Consider the following 27,385-nt stretch of genomic DNA (forward strand, 5'->3'; position numbering starts at 1 on the left):
TCCAACTTGGTTCCATTTTCACCCTCACTTTCAGACACTCCAATCAGACGTGGATTTGGTCTTTTCACATAATCCCATATTTCTTGGAGGCTTCAGTTCTTTTTATCTTTTTTCTCTAAACTCTCCTCTCCCTTATTTCATTCAATTGATCTTCAATCACTGATATCCTTTCTTTCACTTGATCACATCAGCTAGTTAGGCTTGTGCGTGCCTCACATAGTTCTCGTGCCATGGTTTTCAACTCCATCAGGTCATTTAAGGACTTCTCTACAGTATTTATTCTAGTTAGCCATTTGTCTAATCTTTTTTCAAGGTTTTTAGCTTCTTTGCGATGGGTTTGAACATCCTCTTTTAGCTGGAAGAGGTTTGTTATTGTCCATCATCTGAAGCCTTTTTCTCTCAACTTGTAAAAGTCATTCTCTGTCTAGCTTCATTCCATTGCTGCTGAGGAGCTGTGTTCCTTTGGAGGAGAAGAGGCGCTCTGATTTTTAGAATCTTCAGCTTTTCTGATCTGGTTTCTCCCCATCTTTGTGGTTTTATCTAGCTTCGGTCTTTGATGATGGTGATGTGCAGATGGTGTTTTGATGTACATTTCCTTTCTGTTTGTTAGTTTTCCTTCTAACAGTCAGGACCCTCAGCTGCCTGTCTGTTGGAGTTTGCCAGAGGTCCACTCCAGACCTTGTTTGCCTGGGTGTCACCAGCGGAGGCTGCAGAACAGCAAATAATGTGTAATGGCAGATGTTGCTGCCTGAACTTCCTTGGGAAGCTTCGTCTCAGGGCCACCTGGCTGTATGAGGTGTCAGTCAGCCCCTACTGGGAGGTTTCTACCAGTTAGTCTGCTCTGGGGTCAGGGACCCACTTGAGGATGCAGTCTGTTTTTTCTCCGATCTCAAACTCTGTGCTGGGAGAACCATTACTCTCTTCAAGGCTATCAGACAAGGATGTTTAAATCTGCAGAAGTCTCTTCTGCCTTTTGTTTAGCTATGCCCTGCCCCCAGAGGTGGAGTCAATAGAGGCAGGCAGGCGTCCTTGAGCTATGGTGGGCTCCACCCAGTTTGAAATTCCCAGCCACTTTGTTTACCTACTCAAGCCTCAGCAATGGCAGATGCCCCTCCTGCCTGGCTGCTGCCTTGCAGTTCAATCTCAGACTGCTGTGCTAGCAGTGAGCGAAGTTTCATGGGTGTGGTACCCTCTCAGCCAGGCATGGGATATAATCTGGTGTGTCAGTTTGCTAAGGCTGTTGGAAAAGCATAGTATTAGGGTGGGAGTGTCCCGATTTTCTAGGTACCTTCTGTCACAGCCTCCCTTTGCTAGGAAAGGGAATTCTCCGACCCCTTGCCCTTCCTGGATAAGGCAGTGTGCCACCCTGCCCCATGGGTTGCACCCACTGTCTGACAAGCCCCAGTGAGATGAATCTGCTACCTCATTTGGAAATGCAGAAATCACCTGTCTTTTGTGTCACTCATGCTGGCAGTGTCAGATTGGAGCTGTTCCTATTCGTCCATCTTGGAACCTCCTAATTTTAATATCTTTATACTTTGCAGTTAGGTCACCTCTTTGTGAAAGTAGAAACCACCATATTTACTTTAGATTGTTAGGAAGTAGTGTTACTTGGCTGGGCATGGTGGCTCACGCCTGTAATCCCAGCACTTTGGGAGGCTAAGCAGGCGGATCATGAGGTTAGGAGATCCTGGCTAACATGGTGAAACCCTGTCTCTACTAAAAATACAAAAAATTAGCCGGGCTTGATGGCGGGTACTTGTAGTCCCAGCTAGACAGGCGGCTGAGGTAGGAGAATTGTGTGAACCTGGGAGGCGGAGCTTTCATTGAGCCAAGATCAGGCCGCCACTGCAGTCTAGCTTGGGTGACAGAGTGAGACTCCATCTCAAAAAAAAAAAAAAAAAAAAAAGTAGTGTTACTTTACAAACCTCTATGAAAAGCAAAAAAAAAATGTTAGGCTTTATGACCTGCTTGTTGATTGTCAGATATACAAAATGTACAAAAGCATAGAGGTATGGAAAATTGAACTTTATAGTGCTGCTTGGTTTTCTTTGCTTGATAACATTTAACTCTTTCTTCAACTTTTTTGCTTACTCTCCTGCCCTCTAGTTTGTGAGTAGCATAATGGAAGAAGCTGGAATTTGTGGGCTAAGAGAGAAAGCGGATATGTTGTGTAACTCTGAATCAAATGATATCCTTCAACATCAAGACTCAAATTACAGTGCCACAAGTAATAAGCATTTGTTAGAAGATAGAGAAGACAGTGACTTTATAACAAAGAACAGGAGTTGGGTGAGCCCAGTGCACTGCACTCAAGAGTCAAGAAATGAGCTTCCTGCGCAAGAAGTAGCCCCTCCCTGTGGTCAACAAGATTTACAATGCAACAGGAACAAAGAAAAAGTCTTAGGTAATGATCTCTGGTCTATGGGTGGATATTGTCACATACTAGCCTTTTTACATTTTTCGCAGCATGAGTGATTATGAACTTGGTCTGTTTGGAGGTAAATGTTGCCTAGTAAACTTGTTTCTTCAGTTGGTTTAGTCCACCTGTCCTCTCCAGTTATGCGTAGGGAACAAAAACAGCAAAAAAGCCCATTTACAAGAAACTTAGTTACTTCTCTGTGTAACAGGAACTTACGTTTTAAGAAATGTTGAGGCCAATTTGATGTCATTAGTATTTGATTTACCTTGCTTTTTGTACCTTTGAAAATAATCTAATAATCTAATAATTAGTATGTATGCATATAACATACATACTAACTAAACATAAACAATATGTATGCATATTTTGCTTAAAAGATTATTCACTGAAATTTAGAGAGGACATAATGCTATCTGTAGTTTAGAAAGAGTTAAATAAGACTGATTTTTAGAATTTGTTTTATCCCTTCCATTCTGTTAGCTTGACGATTAGGATTAAGAATATGATATGTCAAATTTCATGACTGAAATCTGAAATACCTTAATAGTTGCCATCCTTATTATACTAACATATACACTGATAAGTGTCTTATATGTATGACTGAAACTTGGAATTTTTATTCTTAATCCATTTTCTGTTACCCTGGAAGACTAAAAAATGTATAGTAATATATAAAGTAATTGCCATTCCTTGAAAATAGACAGATATCTTCAAAACTGATAGCCCCAAATATATATGTAAAATATAGCTTGAAGTTAAAATTGTTTAAAAAGCTTTAAATGAAAATCTTCATGAAAATGCCAGTTATGGCCGGGCGCCATGGCTCAAGCCTGTAATCCCAGCACTTTGGGAGGCCGAGACGGGCGGATCACGAGGTCAGGAGAGCGAGACCATCCTGGCTAACACAGTGAAACCCTGTCTCTACTAAAAATACAAAAAAGTAGCCAGGCGAGGTGGCGGACGCCTATACTCCCAGCTACTCAGGAGGCTGAGGCAGGAGAATGGCGTGAACCCGGGAGGTGGAGCTTGCAGTGAGCTGAGATCGGGCTACTGCACTCCAGCCTGGGTGACAGAGTGAGACTCCATCTTAAAAAAAAAAAAAAGAAAAAAAAACAAAAAGAAAATGCCAGTTATATGAAAGTTGTTTTTTACACATACACATTCAATAACAATATTTATGTATTCTTTTTTCTAGACAGACAGGGTCTTTCTCCATCACCCAGGCTGGAGTACAGTGGTACAATCATGGCTTATGGCAGCCTTAAACTCCTGGACTCGTGATCCTCTAACTTCAGACTAGAGTAGCTGGAACAACAGGCATACACTACCACACATGGCTAAATTTTTATTTATATTTTGTTGTAGAGATGGGCTGTCACTCTGTTGCTCAGGCTGGTCTTAGTATACTGTCCTGTAGCAGTGTATGTTGCCTACATATATTGGCCTTGGCTTTTTCAAGTGTCACGATTACAAGTGTGAGCTACTGTATACCCTGCCCAGCATATCTTTCTTAGTTGACTTTGCTATGAATGAGAAAATAATTTAGTACTAAAATTTTATGTGCATACAAAAGTATTTGAAGTCAGCCTGTTTTCCCTCAACCTACAGTACTCTGTAAAGCGTATCAAAAGTCAAGGTTTTCTAAAGATTATTTTTTTAAAGAACTGTGTTAGATATGAGAGAGAATAAATCAAAAGGTACCTATCTCCATCTTTACCAGTAGAACCTTATTATGTATTCTGAAGCACCATTTGACTGAATTTCAGCTACTTGCTTGTCACTTCCAAAATTATTATAGTACTCTTTTAAGACTTTTCCTCAAGGGAAGAGTCATTTTAACTTCCTTTTCTTTGATCTAAACCTAACACCCAGAATATGCTTAGTAGATCATCCCAAAACTATCATAACTTGTTTAAGTTGTTCATAGCAAAAGTTACATATTACAAAGAGTTATGAGCATCTTAGGCAGTGAATAGTAACTGAATATCCTTCTATAGTTGTCCTTTCCTAGCAGGAAGCCTTATTCCTTGCCCTTTTAGATATCTTAACCTAAATACTGGTTAGGCAAGAGTAGTTCTTAAACTTGCAGTAATTATCTTTCACTGCGTTTAAGGGCTAAATAGCTAGTAGTGGTATCTGGTAAATTAAGAAATTGTTAAGGCTAGAGGAAGTACCTGCTAAATTTTCAGAAGTTCCCTGAATTTAATAGGTCAGTCTGTTTTTAATTAGAACTATAACATTTTACTCTAAATGTCTTAACATAGAAGTTTACATAAAATTTACAGATTGGATTGATTTCAACCTTCTTCTGGTACTTTTTTAAATCTTATTAATCATCAGGAAAAGGAGTGTTATTACTGATGCAAGCCCTAAACACTCTTTCGACTCCAGAGGAGAAGTTGGCAGCTCTCTGTAAGAAATGTGCTGATCTTGTGAGTATTTATTCAATGGAGAAAGGACCACAGAAAATAAAATATATGTGTGCTTGATAAGATTTTTAAATATTATTTTGATGTAACTTTAAATGTAAAATGATATTTTATCCCAAAATTGAAGAAAACAATCTCCTTTCTTTAGTATTTATGATTGGCGTGTGTGACTTCATCTTATGAAACGATATATAGAACATTATAATACTTTTTTAAATGTGAAATAAATTTCCTAAAATTCAGTCAGCCTTAGTATTCTACATCAGCAGTTTTTTTTTTTTTTTTTTTTTTTTTTTGTATACTTAAGATTCCTGACAATTGGGAGGAAGTGGTTTCTATATTTAACATTTCCCAAAGGAATTCTGCAGATTCAAGCTCTAAATCATTCTTGATTAAATTGTGAGTGAGATAAAATTGTTTAGTAAAATTGTACTGTGTCTCAGGAAATATTTATTAATATCTACTATATGCCAAGCATTGTTCTGTTTTCCATTTTCCAGGAAAATTCACCTCTTCTATAGAAGAGTTGTTTTGACCTATATGATTTGAAACAAAATTCTTTTTTCAGAGACTGTGGAAACATTCTCAACAGGGAAACCCTACCAGCCTTTGTAAAGCAAATAATGAAAAAGATACAGAACTTTTTGAAGAATCATGGGAAATTTTTTATAATTTTTTTTTTTTTTTTTTTTTTTTTTTTTTTTTTTTCTGAGGCGGAGTCTCGCTCTGTCACCCAGGCTGGAGTGCAGTGGCCGGACCTCAGCTCACTGCAAGCTCCGCCTCCCGGGTTCACGCCATTCTCCTGCCTCAGCCTCCCGAGTAGCTGGGACTACAGGCGCCCGCCACCTCGCCCGGCTAATTTTTTTTGTATTTTTAGTAGAGACGGGGTTTCACCATGTTAGCCAGGATGGTCTCGATTTCCTGACCTCGTGATCCGCCCGTCTCGGCCTCCCAAAGTGCTGGGATTACAGGCTTGAGCCACCGCGCCCGGCCAATTTTTTATAATTAATGTACATGCTAAAATTCTGTTTTGTGAAACATTTATGGAAATTATCACTGTCAGTTTTCGTACATTTTCAAATGATGTTAAAGCTGCAACTCCATATCGTAAATGCACAAAACAAATATTTAGTTAATAATCAACTCCAAGAATAAAGCTGTAACAATAATAGTTACTATTCTCTCATTTGGTTCATAGTTACTTCCACTCAGCTGGCATCTTCAAGTGCCACCTACTTAACAGCCTGGCACTTTCTGATATTTTGAGAAGCAGGAATCCCTGAAAATAAATGCAAATAGCTTAGAACTGTCCAAAAGCAAAGAGAGTAGAAAATAAAGTTGTTGATTGCTCTGTTCAGGAAGGGAATGCTTCCATTGGATATGGAAGCCAGTCTCAGTTGTTACATCAGCCTGAGGAAAATCATGTGAGAAACGCCAGGAAAAGAAGACAGCAACAAAGAAGATAAAAGAAAAACTGACAAAATAATTGAATTTCTGGTAGAAAAAGCACTGCACTAGAAGGTTAGATTTCCTAGCAGTCAGCCATGAAAGGGTTAGGGAAGAAAGAGCCAATTGACTGCATAGTGTAGCTTGGTCATCTAAAGTGGTTCTCAAACACATAGAAATCACACAAGGATTGTCAAATTGAAGATTCTGATTTAGTAGATCTGAAAACTCACTTTGTAAAATTGGCCACGGTAGGGGTGGAAATGACTGAAATACTGCATTATTTATTTATTTATTTAATTTATTTTATTTTAGTCAGAGTCTTGCACTGTCACTCACGCTGGTATGCCATGGTTCTGTCACAGTTCACTACAGCCTTGAACACCTAGGCTCAAGCAATTCTCCTGCATTAGCTTGCTGAGTACCTGGCACTACAGGCATGCACCAGCATGCATGGCTAATTTTGAAAAATTCTTTGTAGAGACGGAGTTTTGGTATTTTGCCCAGGCTGGTCATGAACTCCTGGGCTCAAGTGATCCTCCCACCTCTACTTCCCAAAGTGTTGAGTGAGATTACAGTCATGAACCACCATCCCTGTCTAGTAAAGATGTTTTTAATAGCTGTAAGAATATTGCCTGCAAGGATGTTTGATAGGTTTCTTGATACGTCATTCTCTCTTGAAATATTTGCCTCGTCAGTGTTTTATTTTTCATAAAAGCTTTACTCAAGAATCAGGGTGACCACTATGTTACCTAGTAGTATAATTTAGAATCATTTATTATAAATCTGAAACTGACTGGACTGATGAATCTTGAGCACTGCTTATTGTGTTTTAATTTTGGTAGCTGTTTCAATAAAATAGCTCCTATAGAATAGGAAAATTATATCATTTTTCATCTGAAATAAGCTTTTGGTTAAAAGGTTAGTTTTTCCTGTTAATGAAAAATTGAGATTAAGATTGCTTTTCTTGCTACACAAAATTATTTACATACTTTCCTGTCACTAGAAAAGAGGGGAGCATAAAGTGTTCCACGACTGTAATTGCAGTGCATAGAACTATAACTCAGATTACTATATTCCTAATGTAAAGTGGTTATTATTTTAGCTGGAGGAAAGCAGGAATGTTCAGAGACAAATGAAGATTCTGCAGAATAAGCAAGCTCAGATTGTGAAAGAGAAAGTTCACTTGCAGAGTGAACACAGCAAGACCATCTTGGCAAGAAGCAAGCTAGAGTCTCTTTGCAGGGAACTTCAGCGTCAAAATAAGACATTAAAGGTTAGTTGGTTTATTTTACTGTGTTTCAGGAACTACTTAGGCTGGTTATATAATCGCCTTGTATCTACTTAAAATAAATTCTTGCTCTATGTCTTTTAATGGGAATTGGTTGCTATAACGGCTTCTTGTTAACTGGCTCAGGTACACTTATGCTGGCAGATCAGATTCCTAAGCAGAGGACTTTGTAAACATCTTAACACAGAGATACCTTGCTTTTTGTTTTGCTTGAGCTGATGCTGCTTGTGAGGTAACTCTAAATTCAAGACTCACTCTACGTAAATTTTGATTTCAGATTCAAGGATAAGCTCTACCTTAATCTACTGTATACTTGATCACAGGGAATCTAGATGGCATTGGTTTTTATGTTCACAGCTCTCCTGCTTAAAAAGCTCAAAGTTGCCAGGGTTTTTTGTTGGTCTCTGGTGTAGTTGGTTACCATGTCCTCTTTTGTTAATGAGTGAAAAACAGATGAAATGAAGAAACCAGTAGCCATAGTCAGTGTGAGTTTGAGAAAGAAAAACACATTGTAGAGCTCTACTATAAAAGTTAATAGGTTACATTCTAAACTACATTCTGCCGCCCTTGGCTATTTGGTTGCTAAATACTTTTAGAATATTACTAACAACTAGGCTGATTATAACAGAATAAGGATTAAGTATGACAGCTTGTCTCAATAACAAGTAAAAAGGAGAGATCCTGGAAAGAAGCTGCCATCCATCAGAGGAATTTGTCTGACTTTGTGGTATTGCCAGGGGGTGTATAGTTTGAGTATTATTTTGATGGTGCTGGATCACCGTCATCACAGTAAACTCTCAAGAACATAGGACAGCTGTTGAAATCAGTTCTTACTTGTAGGGTTTGTGTTTATTTTTCTTGCTTTTGAAATATTGGATTTAAGTATAATAAAAGTAGATGGCACTGTTAATATTTAGACTGTATTGATAACTGTGTAGGTAGAGGTCTTTTGACACTTGTATCCTAGTAAGATTTTGAAAGTAAACTTTGTAAAATAATGACTTAGTTTGTCCCTTCCCTGTTATAAAGTGGAAAGTGTGACTCAGAATGTAGGCTGCAAGATCTTCAGGCTGATGTAGGATGATATACTGCCTAACCAGTGAGGATGACATTTGAGAAAATAATGTGGCAAAACCTGTGTGGAGCAGCACCTCACTTATGTGTAATTATAGTATAGTGAATATCTGGATCAACAGAGAATACTTATTTTATAGTAGGGCATTTGCTATTCTCTAATTATCTACTTAGAAAAAGCTGCTTGCTTTTAAAGGAGAGATTTCTGATCATAAATAAAGGGGAGGAATTATAGTTTGAAAGCAACACCTCATGGGAGCAATAAATGAATACACATAGCAGTTACTTCTTTTTTGAGAGTTTTATCTATAGATTTACACTTTTAATGTACATTATTTTGGATAATAAGGAAGAATATATGCAGCAGAAAAAAGAGGAGGAAGAAGGTCTTAAGGAAGTAACTGCACATTTCCAAATTACTTTAACTGAAATTCAAGCCCAGCTGGAACAGCACGAAATACACAATGCCAAAGTGCAGCAGGAGAACGTGGAAATGGAAGAGAAACTAAAGAAGCTCACTGACCAATATGCACTGAGGGAAGAGGTAAATGGCATTTGGTTTGTTTCTAGACAGCTGCTCACCAGTACCAAAAGCTACACCCTACCAAAAAGTAAAAACTCTTTCACAGGACAGTATTTGAGAACTTCTGTGTATGCACAGTGGAAATTACATGTTTCTTTGGAAAAGAGTAGACACTTGTAAACAGAATGACTAAATTGGAGCATCACTTGGCCCAAGTGTCGGTGGAGTTGGATAAGTGAAGTGATTTCTAGGAGATGTGTACCACTTGTCTCCCATATGATGCCACTGGATTGTCATTATAGCATACAGATATTTTTCTCTTATGCAGTCTAATAATATAGATTTGGTCCCCAGATCCTCCGTATCACATTTCTGTGACAATCTGAACAATATAGATAGGAGAATTGTGCTATTTGTGAGAATAAGGAACCTACTAATTACCCATCACCTAGTCATATTGTTTGTGTAATCAGTGAAGTAAAAAGTTTGTGGAGGACTCATAATTGTCGAACCTGGTCATTGGAGTTATTTTATACATTGATGTGGAAGTTGCATGATGTCTAAATCAAAAGCAAATATGTGATAACCTGCTTATTTTTATTTTTCTTTACTTTTAGAGGTCAAATATATAGGGTAAGATTTCCATTTTCAAAGGATTATCCCCTTTATTATGCTTTAAGCTAGCAAGATATATATTGAAATCTTTATTCAGTAAATTAAAATTGGAAATAAAAGAAAGTGACAATTTAAAATTAATAAACAATAATATGCATATCAAAATGTTATTTTAATTTACACCCTTTCATGCTACTTTTGAAATATTTTTCTTTAAGATTTTGAGTCTCTTTTTTTTCTCTCTTTTTTTTTTTTTTTTTTTTTTTTTATTATACTTTAAGTTCTAGGGTACATGTGCATGACGTTTATATCATGTATAACTCCCCAATGCAATCCCTCCCTCCTCCCACTCCCCATGATAGGCCCCAGTGTGTGATGTTCCCCTTCCCGAGTCCAAGTGATCTCATTGTTCAGTTCCCACCTATGAGTGAGAACATGCGGTGTTTGGTTTTCTCTTCTTGTGATAGTTTGCTAAGAATGATGGTTTCCAGCTGCATCCATGTCCCTACAAAGGACGCAAACTCATCCTTTTTGATGGCTGCATAGTATTCCATGGTGTATATGTGCCACATTTTCTTAATCCAGTCTGTCACAGATGGACATTTGGGTTGATTCCAAGTCTTTGCTATTGTGAATAGTGCCGCAATAAACAAACGTGTGCATGTGTCTTTGTAGTAGAGTAATTTATAATCCTTTGGGTATATACCAGTAGTGGGATGGCTGGGTCATATGGTACATCTAGTTCTAGATCCTTGAGAATCGCCATACTGTTTTCCATAATGGTTGAACTAGTTTACAATCCCACCAACAGTGTAAAAGTGTTCCTATTTCTCCACATCCTCTCCAACACCTGTTGTTTCCTGACTTCTTAATGATTGCCATTCTAACTGGTGTGAGATGGTATCTCATTGTGGTTTTGATTTGCATTTCTCTGATGGCCAGTGATGATGAGCATTTTTTCATGTGTCTGTTGGCTGTATGGATGTCTTCTTTTGAGAAATGTCTGTTCATATCCTTTCCCCACTTTTTGATGGGGTTGTTTGCTTTTTCTTGTATATTTGTTTGAGTTCTTGGTAGATTCTGGATATTAGCCCTTTGTCAGATGAGTAGGTTGCAAAATTTTTTCCCATTCTGTAGGTTGCCTGTTCACTCTGATGGTAGTTTCTTTGGCTGTGCAAAAGCTCTTTAGTTTAATTAGATCCCATGTGTCAATTTTTGCTTTTGCTGCCGTTGCTTTTGGTGTTTAGACATGAAGTCCTTGCCCATGCCTATGTCCTGAATGGTACTACCTAGATTTTCTTCTAGGGTTTTTATGGTATTAGGTCTAACATTTAAGTCTCTAATCCATCTTGAATTAATTTTCGTATAAGGGGTAAGGAAGGATCCAGTTTCAGCTTTCTACTTATGGCTAGCCAATTTTCCCAGCACCATTTATTAAATAGGGATCCTTTCCCCATTTCTTGTTTCTCTCAGGTTTGTCAAAGATCAGATGGCTGTAGATGTGTGGTATTATTTCTGAGGACTCTGTTCTGTTCCATTGGTCTGTATCTCTGTTGTGGTACCAGTACCATGCTGTTTTGGTTACTGTAGCCGATTTTGAGTCTCTTTTAAAACCATTTTCCTCTGTTTCAGGAACGTTTCAAACTTATTATGGAAGTTACAGACTTATAGTAGAATATATCACTTAGCTTTAGCAGTTACTTACTTTTGTTTCTAGCAACTCTTGTTTCCATCTATTTTTAAACAAATCCAAGATGTTATATCATTTTATTTATTACTGTTCGAATGTGCATCATGAAATAAGATTCTTTTTAAGCATAACCACTGAACTATTTTTAGACCAAAAGGTTAAACAATTACTATGTAATCGCATACCTTGTCACTCTACTGCTTAAATATCTGTTACTTCTCTTTTTCTTCAGATTGTTTACATCAAGATCAAAATAAGGTTTATACATTTTATTGTTTTAATATGTCTCAAGTCTTTTTAGGATGTAAGCTTCTCCCCCCTTTTTTTTCCTTGGAGTGTATTTATTAAATAATTTTTTTAGGCCTGTATAGTGAAGTTTTAAAAATTTGGTTTATTTTATAAAGCATGTTGTGAATATCATCAGTTGTTTTTAAAAGGACCCTTTAAATCCATTGTTTTAAATAATGGTATTAAAAATGATTAATTTTCTTATTTTATTTTTATTAGTTTACTATTTAGGATTTATATTATTTAACTTATTAAACTCTCCAATTGCTATAGAAGTAGCAGATTGGGAGAGTACATATGTTCAAATTGTACTACTTGTAAGTCTTGTTTAGATATTATAGTCTTTTTCTTTTATCAGAAAATAATTGAATAATGATAAAATCAGTTGCAGATTAAGACAGATTATCTGTTGCAGTCTCCTCAAAACTTAATTTAAGTACATTATTTTCACCTAGCATTTCTTCATTAGGAAGGGAATTCCTAACAAGTTTATTGCATATATGTAAGCACTTAACAATGTAGCTTTTAAATAATAACAGGATTTTACCAAATGTTTAATATGTGCCAGACATCAAGCACCTTATACAGTTTAATTATTGCATAGATTTGGACAGCAACCTGCAAGTTAGGTGTGGTCATCCACCTTTGCAGATAAGAAAACTGTGTTTCACAAGGAGAAGAGCTTGTCCTGGATCATGCAATAAGCTAGGATTTCCTCCAGACCATTTTTTTCATTTTATCAGGCTACCTACAATTAAGGAATTTCTGAAGATTTTGTGAACAAAAAATGTCCAGGAATTATGTGTGTAATGAATGATTTTGATCTCCTCATCCATCTTTTTCTTGATAAAATATCAGCTTTTTTTTCAGTGTAGGGCAGAAGCAGGAAGCACAAATATTGTGATGGGAACAGTCCACCTCTGATAGGGTGGGGTGTGGGGCAGCAGTTAGAGGGTTGTGCTCTTTCCAGTGTGGGATAGTTTGCAAGATATCTTGTAGCCACTTCTGCAGTGACAGGGACAGATGGAGTCAGTATTCTTAGCTACAGTGGTAGCAGCAGAAAAGAAGGTAAGCAGGTTCTAGAAATTTGTGTTATGTTTTCTCTCCCCACTGTTTTTCTTTCTTTGGTTAGTGATGGAAGGAATTCTGTTTTCCTGTAGCAAATTAATAAAGCGTTCAAACATAAGGAATTACAACAACAGCATGCAGATGCCAGACTTCAACAAACAGCACAGCTGATAAAAGAAGCTGATGAAAGACATCAGAGAGAGAGAGAGTTTGTAAGTTCTACTTCTTGAAAAACAAGAAAAAGATTGCCAAAATTGTAACCAAAGCCATTTAAAACAAACTCCTCACTTAACATAGTACCAGAGCATGGAATTTTATTTCTTTCTCTCTGGATTTGGGATATGTGAGTGTGGGTGTCTGTGTGTGTGTGTGTGTGTGTGTGTATGTGTGTGTGTGTGTATGTTAAGCTTTCTGTTTCTCATGAAATTTTCATATGAAATTTACTGGAGATAAGATTAAATTAGTGGAAAAACAAGATAATTTTGCTTTCTATGCAGTGGTCACCAAGTTAAAGAATTGTGCCAATTATTAGGCAAGATAGGCCTTGAGAGTTAGGGACAGTTAACTTAGTGAACTTAGTGAACTTAGTGATATGAGACTTCTACCTAGTGTTATGTTTCATTTTTAAATAAGCAATTTAAAAATTGGTAAATGATTTGTTTACTTTGATTGATTATATTCTGGTATAATTTTCTGACAAAATTATCTGTGTCTTAGTCAGCATTTTTGCTAGAATATGTATTCAGATTTTGTCTGTCCATAATTGAGAACACAGAAAAAATCTCATTTGAGTATATGCATTTACCCCGTAGAAATGAAACTATATTCTATGAATGAAAGATTTGACAAATGATTTAATAATATGGTGTGTTACATTTTCTTCATTCAAGTAATGTATGCCCTGAGTAGAGCGTGTTGTGAATATTTAGTTCCTTCATGTTTTTCTCATTCAAGCCTCTCATATGGAATGAGTCTAGGGTTTGGAGAGATGTTTCACACAGCATGTCTCTTCAGTGCAAACTGACAGATATCAGTGCACAAGTAAACTTAGTTGCACCTTTCAATTTGGAGTATACATTTTGTATATATCTATGTATATCTATGTGTACATTTTATGGTTAAAGGCTTATGTATATAATATGTGACATTTTACCTCAGAAATTCAGTGACTGAATTTCATAGCTGCTTAGTATGTATCTTTATTATCTATGTTTCTGAAAAACTCAAATATTAACTAATCTCTTTTCTTCCTTTAGCTGTTCTTTGCCTGTGGTTTTAAAAATGTGACCAGAAACTAGGTCTCTATTTTCTTTGCTTTGCTGCATATTGTTTTAACCTGCTCTTGTCTGTTACAGAGTTGAGGGGCTTTCTAAATAACCTACATAATGTCAAGATTCTTGGCTGCATGTTCTGTCTGTATGTATAGATGTCCAGTTATTTTCATGTAAAACACAATATTTCAACCCTAAGTATTACAAACTTTATTATGCTTCTAGGCTACTTTTTCTCCTTAAGCAATTATTCCTTCATTCCTAAGTGTTCACCAGTGGAGCAGATAATAGGTACAAGTAGTTGGAAATTGAGATAATTCGGTTGACCTGTCATTATTGCTAGGATAATTACTGGAAGATTAAAATATCTGTTAGATATTTTGACCATGTTTATAATTGTTGTTAGTATTCTGTCAGAATGTTTCTGTCTTCTAGTTGTTAAAGAAGCGACAGAATCAAGGCACAAATATGAAGAAATGAAGCAAGAAGAAGCACAACTGAAAGAGCAGGTAACTTAACAACAGAGAATAGCAGAATTTATGTTTCTTTCTTCCCAGCTACAGACTAGAACAGAGGATTTGATCTCTTGTCCTCTTGGAAACTTTTTGTTCTTTTAGGGTGACCAGTTCATTCTGATTTGCCTTGATTTTTCTTTTCTTTTTTTCTTTTTTTTGGCACTATAAATGAGTTTTATTCATTTTGGCACCCCTACTTCCAGGTTGATTGTGATGGCTGATTGTGAAGGCTATTTTGAAGGTCAGCTTTCCTCTGTCCCAGATACTTTCTCTAAAACCTTTAGAATTTTGTCTTATGGGTAGCTACATGTAATCTTAAAATATTACAAATGACCAGACAGTCCTCTTCCCCAAAAGATTTTGTGTGTGTATGTATGCTTTCTAAAAAAATATTGGGGCTGTCTCCAGTTTTCAGTCGAGACACTCAGTGTCCCATTCTAGTCTTTGCGTGCTTTTATTGTTTGAGATAAAGGCAACAGATACTTTCTAAGGAAAAGTATCAGAAATATTGTGCAGAAAAAGCGTAGATATGTGTGATTTTCCACAATATTGCAATAGAACATCTGCATTTTTTGTACTTGATGTGAAAGCTCCAGATTTAGGATACTGCAATAATAAGACTAGCTATTGCCTTAAAGGAGTATGTAGAGACAGGATAGACAGTGTGCACAGTTATTTGGAAAATTTTCTAAATCTGCTGTGTACAGAAGAAGTGAATTTTCTGACTGACAAATTTGGAAACTGATTCCTGTTGTCATTATTATGATATCATTTGTGGAAAGATTGTCTGTCACTGGACACATTCACAACCAGTATCAGTGACAGACTTTGATATACAATATACTTACTTTGGAGGTCATGTATGTTTGTCGGCACATGCAAGAAATGGCTCAACACATAGGGGACCTATACAGAACCTGTAACTGCTTGTGGTCAACACAAGGTATGTAGATTCCGGGGATGCACATATCTTAGGGTAATAAAGCGAACAAGATTTAACACAAATTCCAGAGAGATTGGGGTTTGCAATGAACATTTCCATTCTTAGTGCAATACTAGTTTTGCTCCTCCAGATTGTCAGCCTGCCATATCATCACCAGGAAGAAGTATCGATGATGGATTATAGCATACAGTAGAAAGAAGTGTACCCTTGCTTCCAAAAGGAAGTGCTGCTCCTAAAAACAATGATCTTTTGATCAGTTTCTACATGTTTTTTACCTTTGCTCATTTTAATTGCTCTTGTTAGTCTTAAATTGAATAAAATGAAGAGATTTTGGAGCAAAGTTGGAACAGTAAGCACCAGATCTATCTCAGAAGACAGCAGTATTAACAACAACCAGTTGCAGAGTTAAAGTAACCAAGTGATGAAATCAAAGCCATAGAAAAAAAAAGGATATTACCAAGAAACTTACCATTAACTGGCCTGATCTAAAAGTGAAAAAAAAAAAACAAAAAAACCCTTTCTCTCATTTTGTTATGGCTTAAAGCTTTAAATTTCATAAAACAAAATAAATTCCATAAAAAAAAGATGTTGTGGTTCTCACCTCTGAAAGTTTACTAATACCAACCTACTCTTCATAGACAAGAGTAGTTAGGTGTTTATTTGTATAATCATCCTTATAATGCTAAAATACACTAACATTGAGACTGGCATGCATCTTCGTATGTACCCTTTGGAATGATGTTTATCTTTGGGAACAGTTTATCGTGTAGCCATATTACGTGAAGCCAGCCAGTTGATAGTGAAAATTTAGGAGATGTTGAATATCAGAAGTCTGTTGAACTTTCTATTATGTAGAAATTTTAAGCCCTTTTTATATCCCTGCAATTGTCCGTGTAAATAGAGATGAAAATTAATGTGGAGACGTTATAAATTCCCCAGCTGGCTTTGAAAGATGTTCCTGAATGTAGGAATAATTGATAATGCTGTAAAAGAAGTCACCAGAGGACTCTTACTAAATTCCCTTCCAACTCTGTTTCTCTCATTAATAAAGCTTCTATTTCTTCTATTTCTGTTAATCAAGATGATTCTGTGATTTGTACCTTGAAATCACAGAATCCTCTTGTTTAGCTACTATTTTTTTCCTTTGCTGACACCTCTTTTTGTGGTACCTAAATGTGGCTGTCTTTCCCAAGAGTGTCTTATTTTCTGCTGTTAAAACATGTCTTTTCCCAGGATTTGTTAGTGATAGTCAGTCTTTGTACTGCCTTGATGCACTGTTTTATAATCTAGCCATGGAGGCAGGCCCAGGTGCGGTAGTAGTTGCCACTTATTGGCTATCCACTCTGGGCTACCCACTTGAACTTTCAGATGTGACAACTTTTATCCGGATTTCATCTTTATAAAATGGACCATAACCAAACTGCTAATTTTTACTGGCCAACCACCACAAGAACAGCTCCCTCACTCTGCCTGAACCACTACTATTGCCCCCAACTCTAGGCAGATAGACTCAGAGGCTCCGTCACTGTCTGCTAACAAATTATGGATATTCTCCAGTTTGCTCTACATTTCTTAGTTTATTTGATAAATATTAGATGTACATATTTTGGGGGTACCTATGATATTTTGTACCTGAATACAACATGGGTGATAATGGGAAGACATTAAGTGAAATAAACCAGACACAAGATGACAAATATCATACATTCTTATAAGTAGGAGCTTAAAAATGATCACAGGAAGGTAGAGTATAGAATGAAACTGAAGATTGGAATGGTAGTAGAGAAAGGGAATGAAGAGAGGTTGGCTAATGGATGCAGCTATATGAATAGATAGGAGGAATAAGTTCTAATGTTCACTAGCAGAGTAGAGTGATTGTAGTTAACAACAATATAATATTTGTTTCAACATAACAAGAAGAAAGAATTTGAAATGCTGCCAACATGTAGAAATGATAATATTCAGAGATGATGGACATGCTGTTGATGGTTATTTGATCGTTAAACATTGTATACAAGATCCCCTATGGTTCTGTGCCTGCTCTTTCTTTTTATCCTGGTCTATGCCCTTATCTTTCTATATGCATGGTTTGGCTGCCATATAACTCTCTCTTCTAGTTTAATATCATTGGTAACTTTGTTTGCTATCTTCAGCACCCCCAATCACCCCCCACCCCCCCACACACACTCTTTCACACACGCACACACACAGCTTGCTTCTAAGTACCTTCTTTATGGTTATTCCCTCTGACTGAGTGGGCTAGGTGCTGTCATTCTCTCCTTTATCTTATTTAGGTGGCTCTGTTTAATATCCTTAATACAGCATTGGTGAAAGTTGAAAGGCAATGTTTGTGAATATTCTTTATTCTATTTTACTTTTCTTGGGCAAAACACTTTATTCTTCTGGGCCTGTGTCCTGAAGATAATATAATTACATTAAGGTCTCTAAAGGATTCCTTTCTGATCTAAAATGAAATCATTCAGCTCACTTTTGAAGCCTAAGTCAGACTTTATGTATATGAAGCTTTCCCTAAAATGTGGATTTCTTTGAAGTCCACTGTATTAACTCCTAATATGCTTTCACCCCTACTTTTCTGAACCTTCTGTTGTAAGTATGAAAAAAGGTAACTAAACGTAATATTCTGCTTGGTTTTCTGCTGTTGTTCTCCGACTTAAAATAAAATGTCTATGATGATGGGTTTAAAAGAAAATTGCTTTTTCGACCTCTTTTAGGTTATCTTTTTCTTAACTACACTCCTACTAATTTTCTCCCCCATCGAACTATTCAGCTTCTGGTTTATTTTTCTGCATATTTAAAGGAAAGAGTTAGCCTTAATATTAAACTAAGAACTAGTTACCTTCAAGTAGGCTAAATACTCTAAAGGGATGCTGTTTTTATAAGGAAAGTTTTTCAAATGTAAGGAGACTTGGTAATACCAAAGCATTATGGTTATATGAAATTCACAGCTATAGCACTATACTTCAGTTTTTATTACTTTTGATGGAGTAGAGCTAATAAGTGATTTTACCTTTTGTTTGCTTGTTTGTTTTGTTTTGTTTTTTTGAGACATAGACTGCTCTGTTGCTCAGGCTGGAGTGCAGTCGTGCAATCTTGGCTCACTGCAACCTCCACCTTCCAGGTTCAGGCAATTTGCCTACCTTAGCCTCCCAAATAGCTGGGACTATAGTCAGTTGCCACCATGCCTGGCTAATTTTTGTGTTTTTTAGTAGAGATGTGATTTCACAATATTGGCCAGGCTTGTCTGTAACTCCTGACCTCCTGATCCACGCGACTTGGCCTCCCAAAGTGCTGGGATTACAGGTGTGAGCCTCCGCACCAAACTGTACATTTTAACATTCACAGTTAATATGATTAAGACAATGAAGTTTCAGTGCATTCCAGTGGGCCATAAAAATTTCAGGGATATATTCTGCAGTCCAGGGAGTGGGTGTGTGCTTCTGTTCTTTTTCAGTCGTTTATCAAACCTAATGTTTAATTACATTAAATTTTTTTAAAGTTACATTATGTTATTTTAAAATCTTTTGGGGTTTTAAATTGCTTTTCTGAAACTCTGAATATTTGATCATTTTTTTCTATAGCTTTTCCTTTATATGGATAAGTTTGAAGAATTCCAGACTACCATGGCGAAAACCAATGAACTTTTTACAGCCTTCAAACAGGAAACGGAAAAGGTATCTACATATTTTTAATAGAATATTATGTAAAAGTAATTGATATTAGATGCTATTTTAAGCATAACTGTGGCCAAGCGTGGTGACTCACACCTGTAATCCCAGCATTTTCGGAGGCCAAGATAGTAGGATTGCTTTGAGGAGAGGAGTTCGAGACCAGCCTGGGTACCATATTGCTACAAAAGTAGAAAAAAAAAAGGTGGCCAGACGTGGTGGTGTGCAGTGGCAGTCCCAGCTACTCGGGAGGCCAAGGAAGAAGGATTGTTTAAGGCCAGGAGGTTGAGACTAGAGTGAGCCATGATCATGTCACTCTTCAGCCAAGGTGACAGAGGGAGACCCTGTCTCTGAAAGAAAAACCAAAAAAAGCATAATTGCTACTTATATGAGTTTATATTAATCTGATAGTATCTTTTTTTTCTTTCACCAGCTTATTCAGGCATTTTGCCCTCAAATTGCCCCAGAATATTAATTATCATGACATTCTGAGACTTTTATTATAATAAAGATAATTCCTCCATTAAGGACAGTTTATTTGTAGATCATTTTTGTTTAATCACCTCACTTAATTACTCAGTTCTTTCACATACCCTTATGTAAACTATAAATTGTATATAAAATTATTTTAAACATCCAGGCCAAGGAAAGTAGTGATACATCTTGGTAGGAATAGCTTTATTTTTCAGGACCTAGCTAAACCTGAAATGTCTTTACTCTGAAATTTAAACTATATATATATATTCACACAGTATACAAGATGTATTCTTAATACAAAATTTAAACTGGTTTTTAAAATTAGGTGTAGAAAAATGTTCAGGATTATTCCAGGCTGAAATAGCAATTTTAAAGAGCAGAATTATCTATCTCCCTAAATAAACAGATAGCACTGTGGTTTGGAACATGAACTCTGAAACTGATATCTCTAACTTGCACTTTGTGACTTCCTTAGGGTGAGTCACTTACCTTGGCATTTCCTATTTAAGTTGAGATTTTTAAAAAATGTGCTGATTGGGAATAGTACAGTAGTTATGCCTGGGAAATTCATAAGCATTCAGTATATGTTAGTCTTCATTATTATTAGATCTTATGTAGTTGAGTTTAGTCAGATTTGAGCTAATACTTTTTGTGCTATAGATGACCATATAACAAGTAGTTTCCATAACACATCTTTCCATGTCTTTTCTCATGGTTAAAAATAAAAAGAGCAGAAACATCTAATATACTTCAGTCAATGCTTGGTTGTGTAAAATACTCAAATTACTATCTTCATTACTTTTAGACTTAGTAATTTGGAGAATTCATTGAGTAACAGATTAGTTCTGCCTGCTTATCTTTTCAGTTGTGACTCCAGTGGAAGCGGAACTGTTAGGCACAGTGAAAATGTTAGATGGACTGTAGCATATACTCACTGTTGAAGCAGAATAGAGTTTAAGTCCTTTTCTTGATAGTTGTAAGGATCACTGTAGTTCAGCACCTAACAGATCTTCCAGAGCTCTTCCCATGGGTTTTGTACGAATTTGACTTGTGATACAGTTTTGTGTGTTAACCAAAGCACAGGACATTTGTTCTATCTTATCCTTATTCTCCTTAACATTACCTAAAGTTTATCCTGAGGTATAAAGGATATACCTAAAGTTTATCCTGAGTTTCTGGGGATTTGGTTCTTATAGTATAGGTTCTTCCTCCCCTTATTTTTGGACCATTTTTGTCTTTAGCAAAATGTGAAATAAAGCAATCTTGTGAATTGAAAGGATAAATGAAACTAAAGATTCAGAAATGTTAATATCTCTTTCCTGATTACTTACCTAAATTATGCTACCTCTAGTTCTTACACTGATTTGCTTTCAGATTCTTAAGCTACTTTGGGGCTGAGAGTATATAAAATAATCTGATGGGTAGTTTATCATTTCTCCAGAAAACTCATGGACATCTTTTCATATACTTCGGGAGTAGGAGGTCTCAGCTCTACTGTTCACAGCTGAGCTAAACTACACTAGTGTTAACTGAGAGAGTCCATCTACCATGTGCTCATTCCTGTGAAATTAAGGACAACAAATTTGTTTTATTTTAATGTGAAACTTCCGCTTTGGTTACTGCTGCTTTTACCATAGGAGCTTCTGAGATAAGCTTTACTAACAAAAGACAAATACCACTTAAACTCTTACAAAGACAGCTGGTTGAGAAAAGTACAATGATGAAGGAAGGGAAGAATATTGTAAAGTGATTTCTGTGGTGGATCAGGAAATGAAACTTAGAATTTAAATTTATGATTATGTTGATTCACAGCTGACAAAGAGAATTAAAAAACTGGAAAAAGAAATGGTAATATGGTGTACCAAATGGGAAATAATAATAAAATACTTCTGCAAATGGCTGAAGAGGTAAGAAGGTGTTACATGACAAAATAATGGGTACTTACTTATTTCAGTATGAAGACTAAGTCATTATTTAGCCTTAACTAAATAGCCTCTGAATGTGTGTCTTTACCTTCAGAATGTGTACCTGACAATTACAAGTTTTATTTATATACTTTCGTGCAGCAAGTTAGATTTTCTTGCATATGATTAACTTCTTTGCCTCAACAAAGTTATTATCTCAGAGTTTTGTTGTAGAAAACTTTATTGTATCAAGATTTTGCTTTCCTATATAACAAAGTTGAGGTTACACAAACTCAGTCTTATCAAACCGACTTCCCTGTAATGAAGCTTTTTGCTTCATTAGATTATGGTGTTGCCCAGGAATTTGCATTTCTAGATATTCAAGCGATGCTGATATTCCTAATTCAGATTCTATGACTTTGACAGTCACTTGTTCTACATTTAGAAAAGATAGCTTTATTCAGATTTTCTCCTGAGAGCATTAATTAGTACTTCAGTTGCTTTTCTACCTTGATTTATTCATTTCCAAAGGCAACTAAGTACATTTTACCAAGTTTGCTTTAAATATATCAGAGATGCATACCATTTGCAGTCACTTAAGTTTTATTTTGTAAACTTGATTGGACTAATTATAACATTTCATAAGAAAATGTTGGAACATGCTTTTCTCAGAAATGGTAGAAAGGAAGAAAAACCCATGTAAAAATACCTTTAATGAACTCTTACTGCTGGCATTTTTTAAACATTTTCTCGTTATTTTTATTATACCAGTGATATATTTATAGCAATAATTATCATTTAATGGTAGGTCTTATAATGTATAATGAATTGATTCAGTTAGATTTCAAAATTAACAGTCTACTCAGTCATCCTATTAGACTTCAGTAATGACATAAAATGACTAAAACTTTATATTTGGGTAGAAAAACTTCAAGCAGATAAAAATAGCATCTTCTCTTAATAGTTGGATATGATTTTGTTTTATGGTCTTTATATATATATTTTAGCTCTTTACTAAAGAGCTTATTAGATGATAGAAAAAACATAATATGGCTTATTTTAATATCCTAGTTAAAATTGACAGTTATCACTTAGAATTTTTTTTTTTTTCAGAAAGCAAGCAGCTATGCATTCCCTTGGTGAGTTATTTTATATAAAAAGGCAATTAACAATTATAACATTATCTTTGCTTCTATAGGAAAACTTACACTCGCATTTTTGATTAATAGCCTTCATTTTCTTCATACTTCACTAAGTCAACTTAATACTTGAAGTCAAAAGGTCCATTTTGGTTACTTTACAGAAAATAACAGAGATAATTTTTATTGCATTGCATAAGGACAATTTTAACTATTTAACATAGCACTATATAGTGAGGTGTAAGACATGAATACAAAGCAACTTTTTTTATTATGGCTGAATTTACTCCATTTTGGATACAATAACCTAATGATATTTAGTAAGGCTACATAAATCTTTTTTTCTTACAGAAAACTATTCGTGATAGAAATTGTAAGGTTTTTCAAATAAAATTGGAGCGATTAGAGAAGCTGTACAAGGCTCTTCAAATAGAAAGGAATGAACTCAGTGAGAAAGTGGAAGTTCTGAAAGGGCAGGCCTCTGTGAAAGTAGCAGATGCAGATTTAGCAGTGCCTGTAATGCATTGCTGTGCTGACCTGGATTCTTCCAATATGCTGAACACTTCCTCTAAAAGAGTGCCAGGAGTCCACTTGGAGGCTGACCCCAAAGGAATGAATGAAGCGAAATGCTACTCAAAAGGCCCTCTCCACAGGATCTCTAGGCATTGATTAAGATGAAGTATGATCATTGTACTGATGGATGTATTTTGTGTACATATTTCTCTTTTAGTTGTAACTATTGGTTTTGTATGAAAATTTCCTCTACTTTTTCTACCATATCTGTCATTTTTTAGAACTACTGGACTGTGTGGTACAGAAAGCTTCTTACCAATTTCCCCAACTATGTTGCACATCTGCCTTATTTTCCCCCTTTATTGGAACGCATGTTTTCATTGCCTTGTACTTTCAAAATGTATGTTTGTGTATTCATTACCTTAATTTGATACTTTTTTATAATGGTTTCCTAGTGTGAAATCAAATACTATTTTAAATTCTGGAGCCCATAATATATATGTAAAAGAAAATATGAACTGATTAATATTGTCACATCATTTAAATGACAAATAAAACTCCAATGGATTAAGAAACAAACATGGCATATTTGATTCAGATCAGTTTTTTAACAATATTTATATGAATTGCCAAATTGATGTGACTGTAAAGCTTGAATTCCTCAAAATTGGCAGAATATATTATATATATATATCATTTAAATGTACATGATGTTAAGAAAAACAAAAACAGTAGCATATGCAGAAGTTATTAGACCAATAGGCTTAATGTTTATGAAACTGAAAATTGTTCTGCTTTATTTCAGGTTACAATTATGTTTAAAGTAAAAAAAAAAAAAAAATCAATATCTAGATGTCTGCACTTGGCATGGAAAATTCTGAACCCTTATTCCTTAATTTTTCTTTTATTTCAGTTTCTCATATAGCTAAATAGTTTTACATATATTCTCTCATCAGATTTGTGGTCTTACAGAGGTAGAAAATGGAAATGTTCCCAGTACTTAGAAATATGGCACTTAGGAGGCCGGGCGCGGTGGCTCAAGCCTGTAATCCCAGCACTTTGGGAGGCCGAGACGGGCGGATCACGAGGTCAGGAGATCGAGACCATCCTGGCTAATACGGTGAAACCCCGTCTCTACTAAAAATACAAAAACTAGCCGGGCGAGGTGGCGGGCGCCTGTAGTCCCAGCTACTCGGGAGGCTGAGGCAGGAGAATGGCGTAAACCCGGGAGGCGGAGCTTGCAGTGAGCTGAGATCCGGCCACTGCACTCCAGTCCGGGCGACAGAGCGAGACTCCGCCTCAAAAAAAAAAAAAAAAAAAAAAAAGAAATATGGCACTTAGGAAGAAGTCTGGCATGTGAGTTACATATACACTTACCCTAGTGACTATGATAATCAAGGGGGCAGATAGCAGAGGAATATAAGTTAACATTAAATTTGACAGATTTTATTACTTTGCCAAAATTAGCAAAACAAAAATACTCACCTTCCCCCTATTATCCCCCAGCTTTTTATAAATATTCTATTCAGCTACAAAACAAAATACTGGACCCACTTCTTTCAGGAGATGAAGATACCTTATATACCCTAAGGTTAATACCAGCAGTCATATTTTATCAGAACTCTTCTTGATATAAGCTCTTAATGTTATACTAAGGCAATTTCTTAGGCTGTGAGACTTCTTTGTGTAAAAGGTAAATTTTGGGGAGAAAGCAATGTGTTTGGCAGAACTTGGTCTGTTGTTTTTGGCATACTGTTTATGTTAGATATCCTGTGTTATAACACAGTATTAAGAAGATCTGGATTGTATTTTGGAATTTGCTTTCCTTTCAGAATTATTCCTCTGGCTAGCTGTGGAAACAACAACAAAACTCAAAGGAACCCTTTGCAGAAGATTCCTTTGTAAATGGCTCTGTGGCATGCCCAGTATCTGCAGTGTTCTAGAATAGGAGTTGTCAAAACTCCCTGTTTGCTAAGGCTGCAGAGTTGAACATGTCCATAAATGTATAGAATCTGACCCTGTTTTTCAGCCCTGTTTCTGGACAGTGTAGCTGACCAAGAAAATGTTTAAATGTTCAGATCACTTAAATTGTTTTGTTGTATCATTCTGGAGTTGTAATATGTATAGTGGCAGGGAATTCCAAGCTATAGAAAAAACATGAATATAGAATGACAGAGTGTGTCATCTTCAGATGTGTATTAATACATTTCTTGATGATGAGACCAATATTTCTAAGTTATTGGAACTGTTTTATTACAACTGATAATCACAGTTCACTTCTTGTATGTTGCAGAATTATCTACCTGTTTCAAACTGTAAATGAAAATAAGTGTGGTAAAAAAGGATACAGTACTGATAAACACACTGCTTTGTTTTTATCTCACCTCTTTTTTAAGGATAGGATTTTGTAAGAGGCAGTTAGATCTCTTTTGCTTTTCAGGACTTCTGTTTTTTTTTTTTTTAACCTAGTATGAATCTTATTTTATCTATTCAACTTTGTTCAACTTAACTAAAGATATAATGGTTAATATAGTAGCCTCTGTGTATTCTTTATTATGAATGTCACCTTGACTGTTTAACAGTCAAGTTCAAAAAGAACTGTTGGAAAAAGTTGCTGTTTCTCAAATCTTAAAATGTAGTTAATAGCACAATTTAAATACGCATTACCATGTGGTTAGATAACTTAGATGAAATGTATAAATTCTTTTTTATATATTTTAAGTTGTGGGGTACATGTGCAGAATGTGCAGGTTAGTTACATAGGTATACATGTGGCATAGTGGTTTGTTGCACCCATCAACCTACATCAACATTAGGTATTTCTCCTAATACTATCCCTGCTCTAGCCCCCATCCCCCGACAGGCTCTGGAGTATGATGTTCCTTCCGTGTCCATGTGTTCGCATTGTTCAACTCCCACTTATGAGTGAGAACCCCTTCCCCTTCCTCTTTCTTTTTCCCTTCCCTCCCTTTTTATCCGAGGTGGAGTCTCACTGTGTCACCAGGCATTCAGTGGCACGATCTCAGCTCACTGCAAACTCTGCTCAAGTTCAAGCAATTACTCTGTCTCAGCCTCCCGAGTGGATGGGACTATCGGGTCCGCATCACAATGCACAGCTAATTTCTGTATTTTTAGTAGAGACAGAGTTTCACCATGTTGATTAGGATGGTCTCGATCTCTTGACCACAGGTGATCCACTTGCCTCGGCCTCCCCAAGTGCTGGAATTACAGGCATGAGCCACTGTACCTGGCCTTGGTTTTCTATTGTTGTGTTAGTTTGCTGAGAATAATGGTTTCCAGCTTCATCCATGTCCCTACAAAGGACATGAACTCATTCTTTTTCATGGCTGCATAGTATTCCAGTGTATATATGTGCTACATTTTCTTTATCCAGTCTATCACTGATGGGCATTTGGGTTGGTTCCAAGGCTTTGCTATTGTAAATAGGGCTGCAGTAAACGTAAGTGTGCATGTGTCTTCATAGCAGAATGATTTATGATCCTTTGGATACATACCCAGTAATAGGGATTGCTGGGTCAAATGATATTTCTGCAAATAGATCCTTGAGAAATTGCCATACTGTCTTCCACAATGGTTGAACTAATTTACACTCTCACCAACAGCCTAAAAGTATTTCTATTTTTCCACAGCCTTGCCAGCATCTGCTGTTTCCTGACTTTTTAATATTTACCATTCTAAACATGAGATGGCATCTCATTGTGTTTTTGATTTTCCTTTCTCTAATCACCAGTGATGATGAACTTTTTTTTTCATGTTTTTTGGCTGAATAAATGTCTTCTTTTGAGAAATGTCTGTTTATATCGTTTGCCCACTTTTTGATGGGGTTGTTTGGGTTGTCTTTACCTGTAAATTTGTTTAAGTTTCTTGTAGATTCTAGATATTAGACTTTTGTCAGATGGGTAGCTTGCAAAAGTTTTCCCATTCTGTACATTGCCTGTTCACTCTTAGGATAGTTTCTTTCGCTGTGCAGAAGCTCTGTAGTTGAATTAGATTCCGTTTGACAATTTTGACTTTTGTTGCCATTCCTTTTGGTGTTTTAGACATGAAGTCTTTGCCCATGCCTGTGTCCT

At 36.1% G+C, this 27,385-nt stretch overlaps 1 pseudogene across 1 annotated transcript in view; it reads left to right on the plus strand.

Moving 5' to 3' along the window:
• The window catches only part of LOC117090551, a 48,873-nt pseudogene extending 24,993 nt beyond the window's left edge, over positions 1-23,880 (plus strand). Inside the window, exons 4-12 of the transcript XR_004440059.1 lie at positions 2,110-2,407; positions 4,763-4,854; positions 7,403-7,573; positions 9,012-9,206; positions 12,939-13,062; positions 14,553-14,626; positions 19,175-19,267; positions 21,551-21,645; positions 23,133-23,880. The product of XR_004440059.1 is annotated as a gamma-taxilin-like (transcript). The remainder of the gene's footprint in view (positions 1-2,109; positions 2,408-4,762; positions 4,855-7,402; positions 7,574-9,011; positions 9,207-12,938; positions 13,063-14,552; positions 14,627-19,174; positions 19,268-21,550; positions 21,646-23,132) is intronic.
• The last annotated feature ends 3,505 nt before the right edge of the window (positions 23,881-27,385 follow it).

This window comes from Trachypithecus francoisi, unplaced genomic scaffold (genome assembly GCF_009764315.1).
Source record: "Trachypithecus francoisi isolate TF-2019V2 unplaced genomic scaffold, Tfra_2.0 Contig00084, whole genome shotgun sequence".
NCBI classification, from domain to species: domain Eukaryota; kingdom Metazoa; phylum Chordata; class Mammalia; order Primates; family Cercopithecidae; genus Trachypithecus; species Trachypithecus francoisi.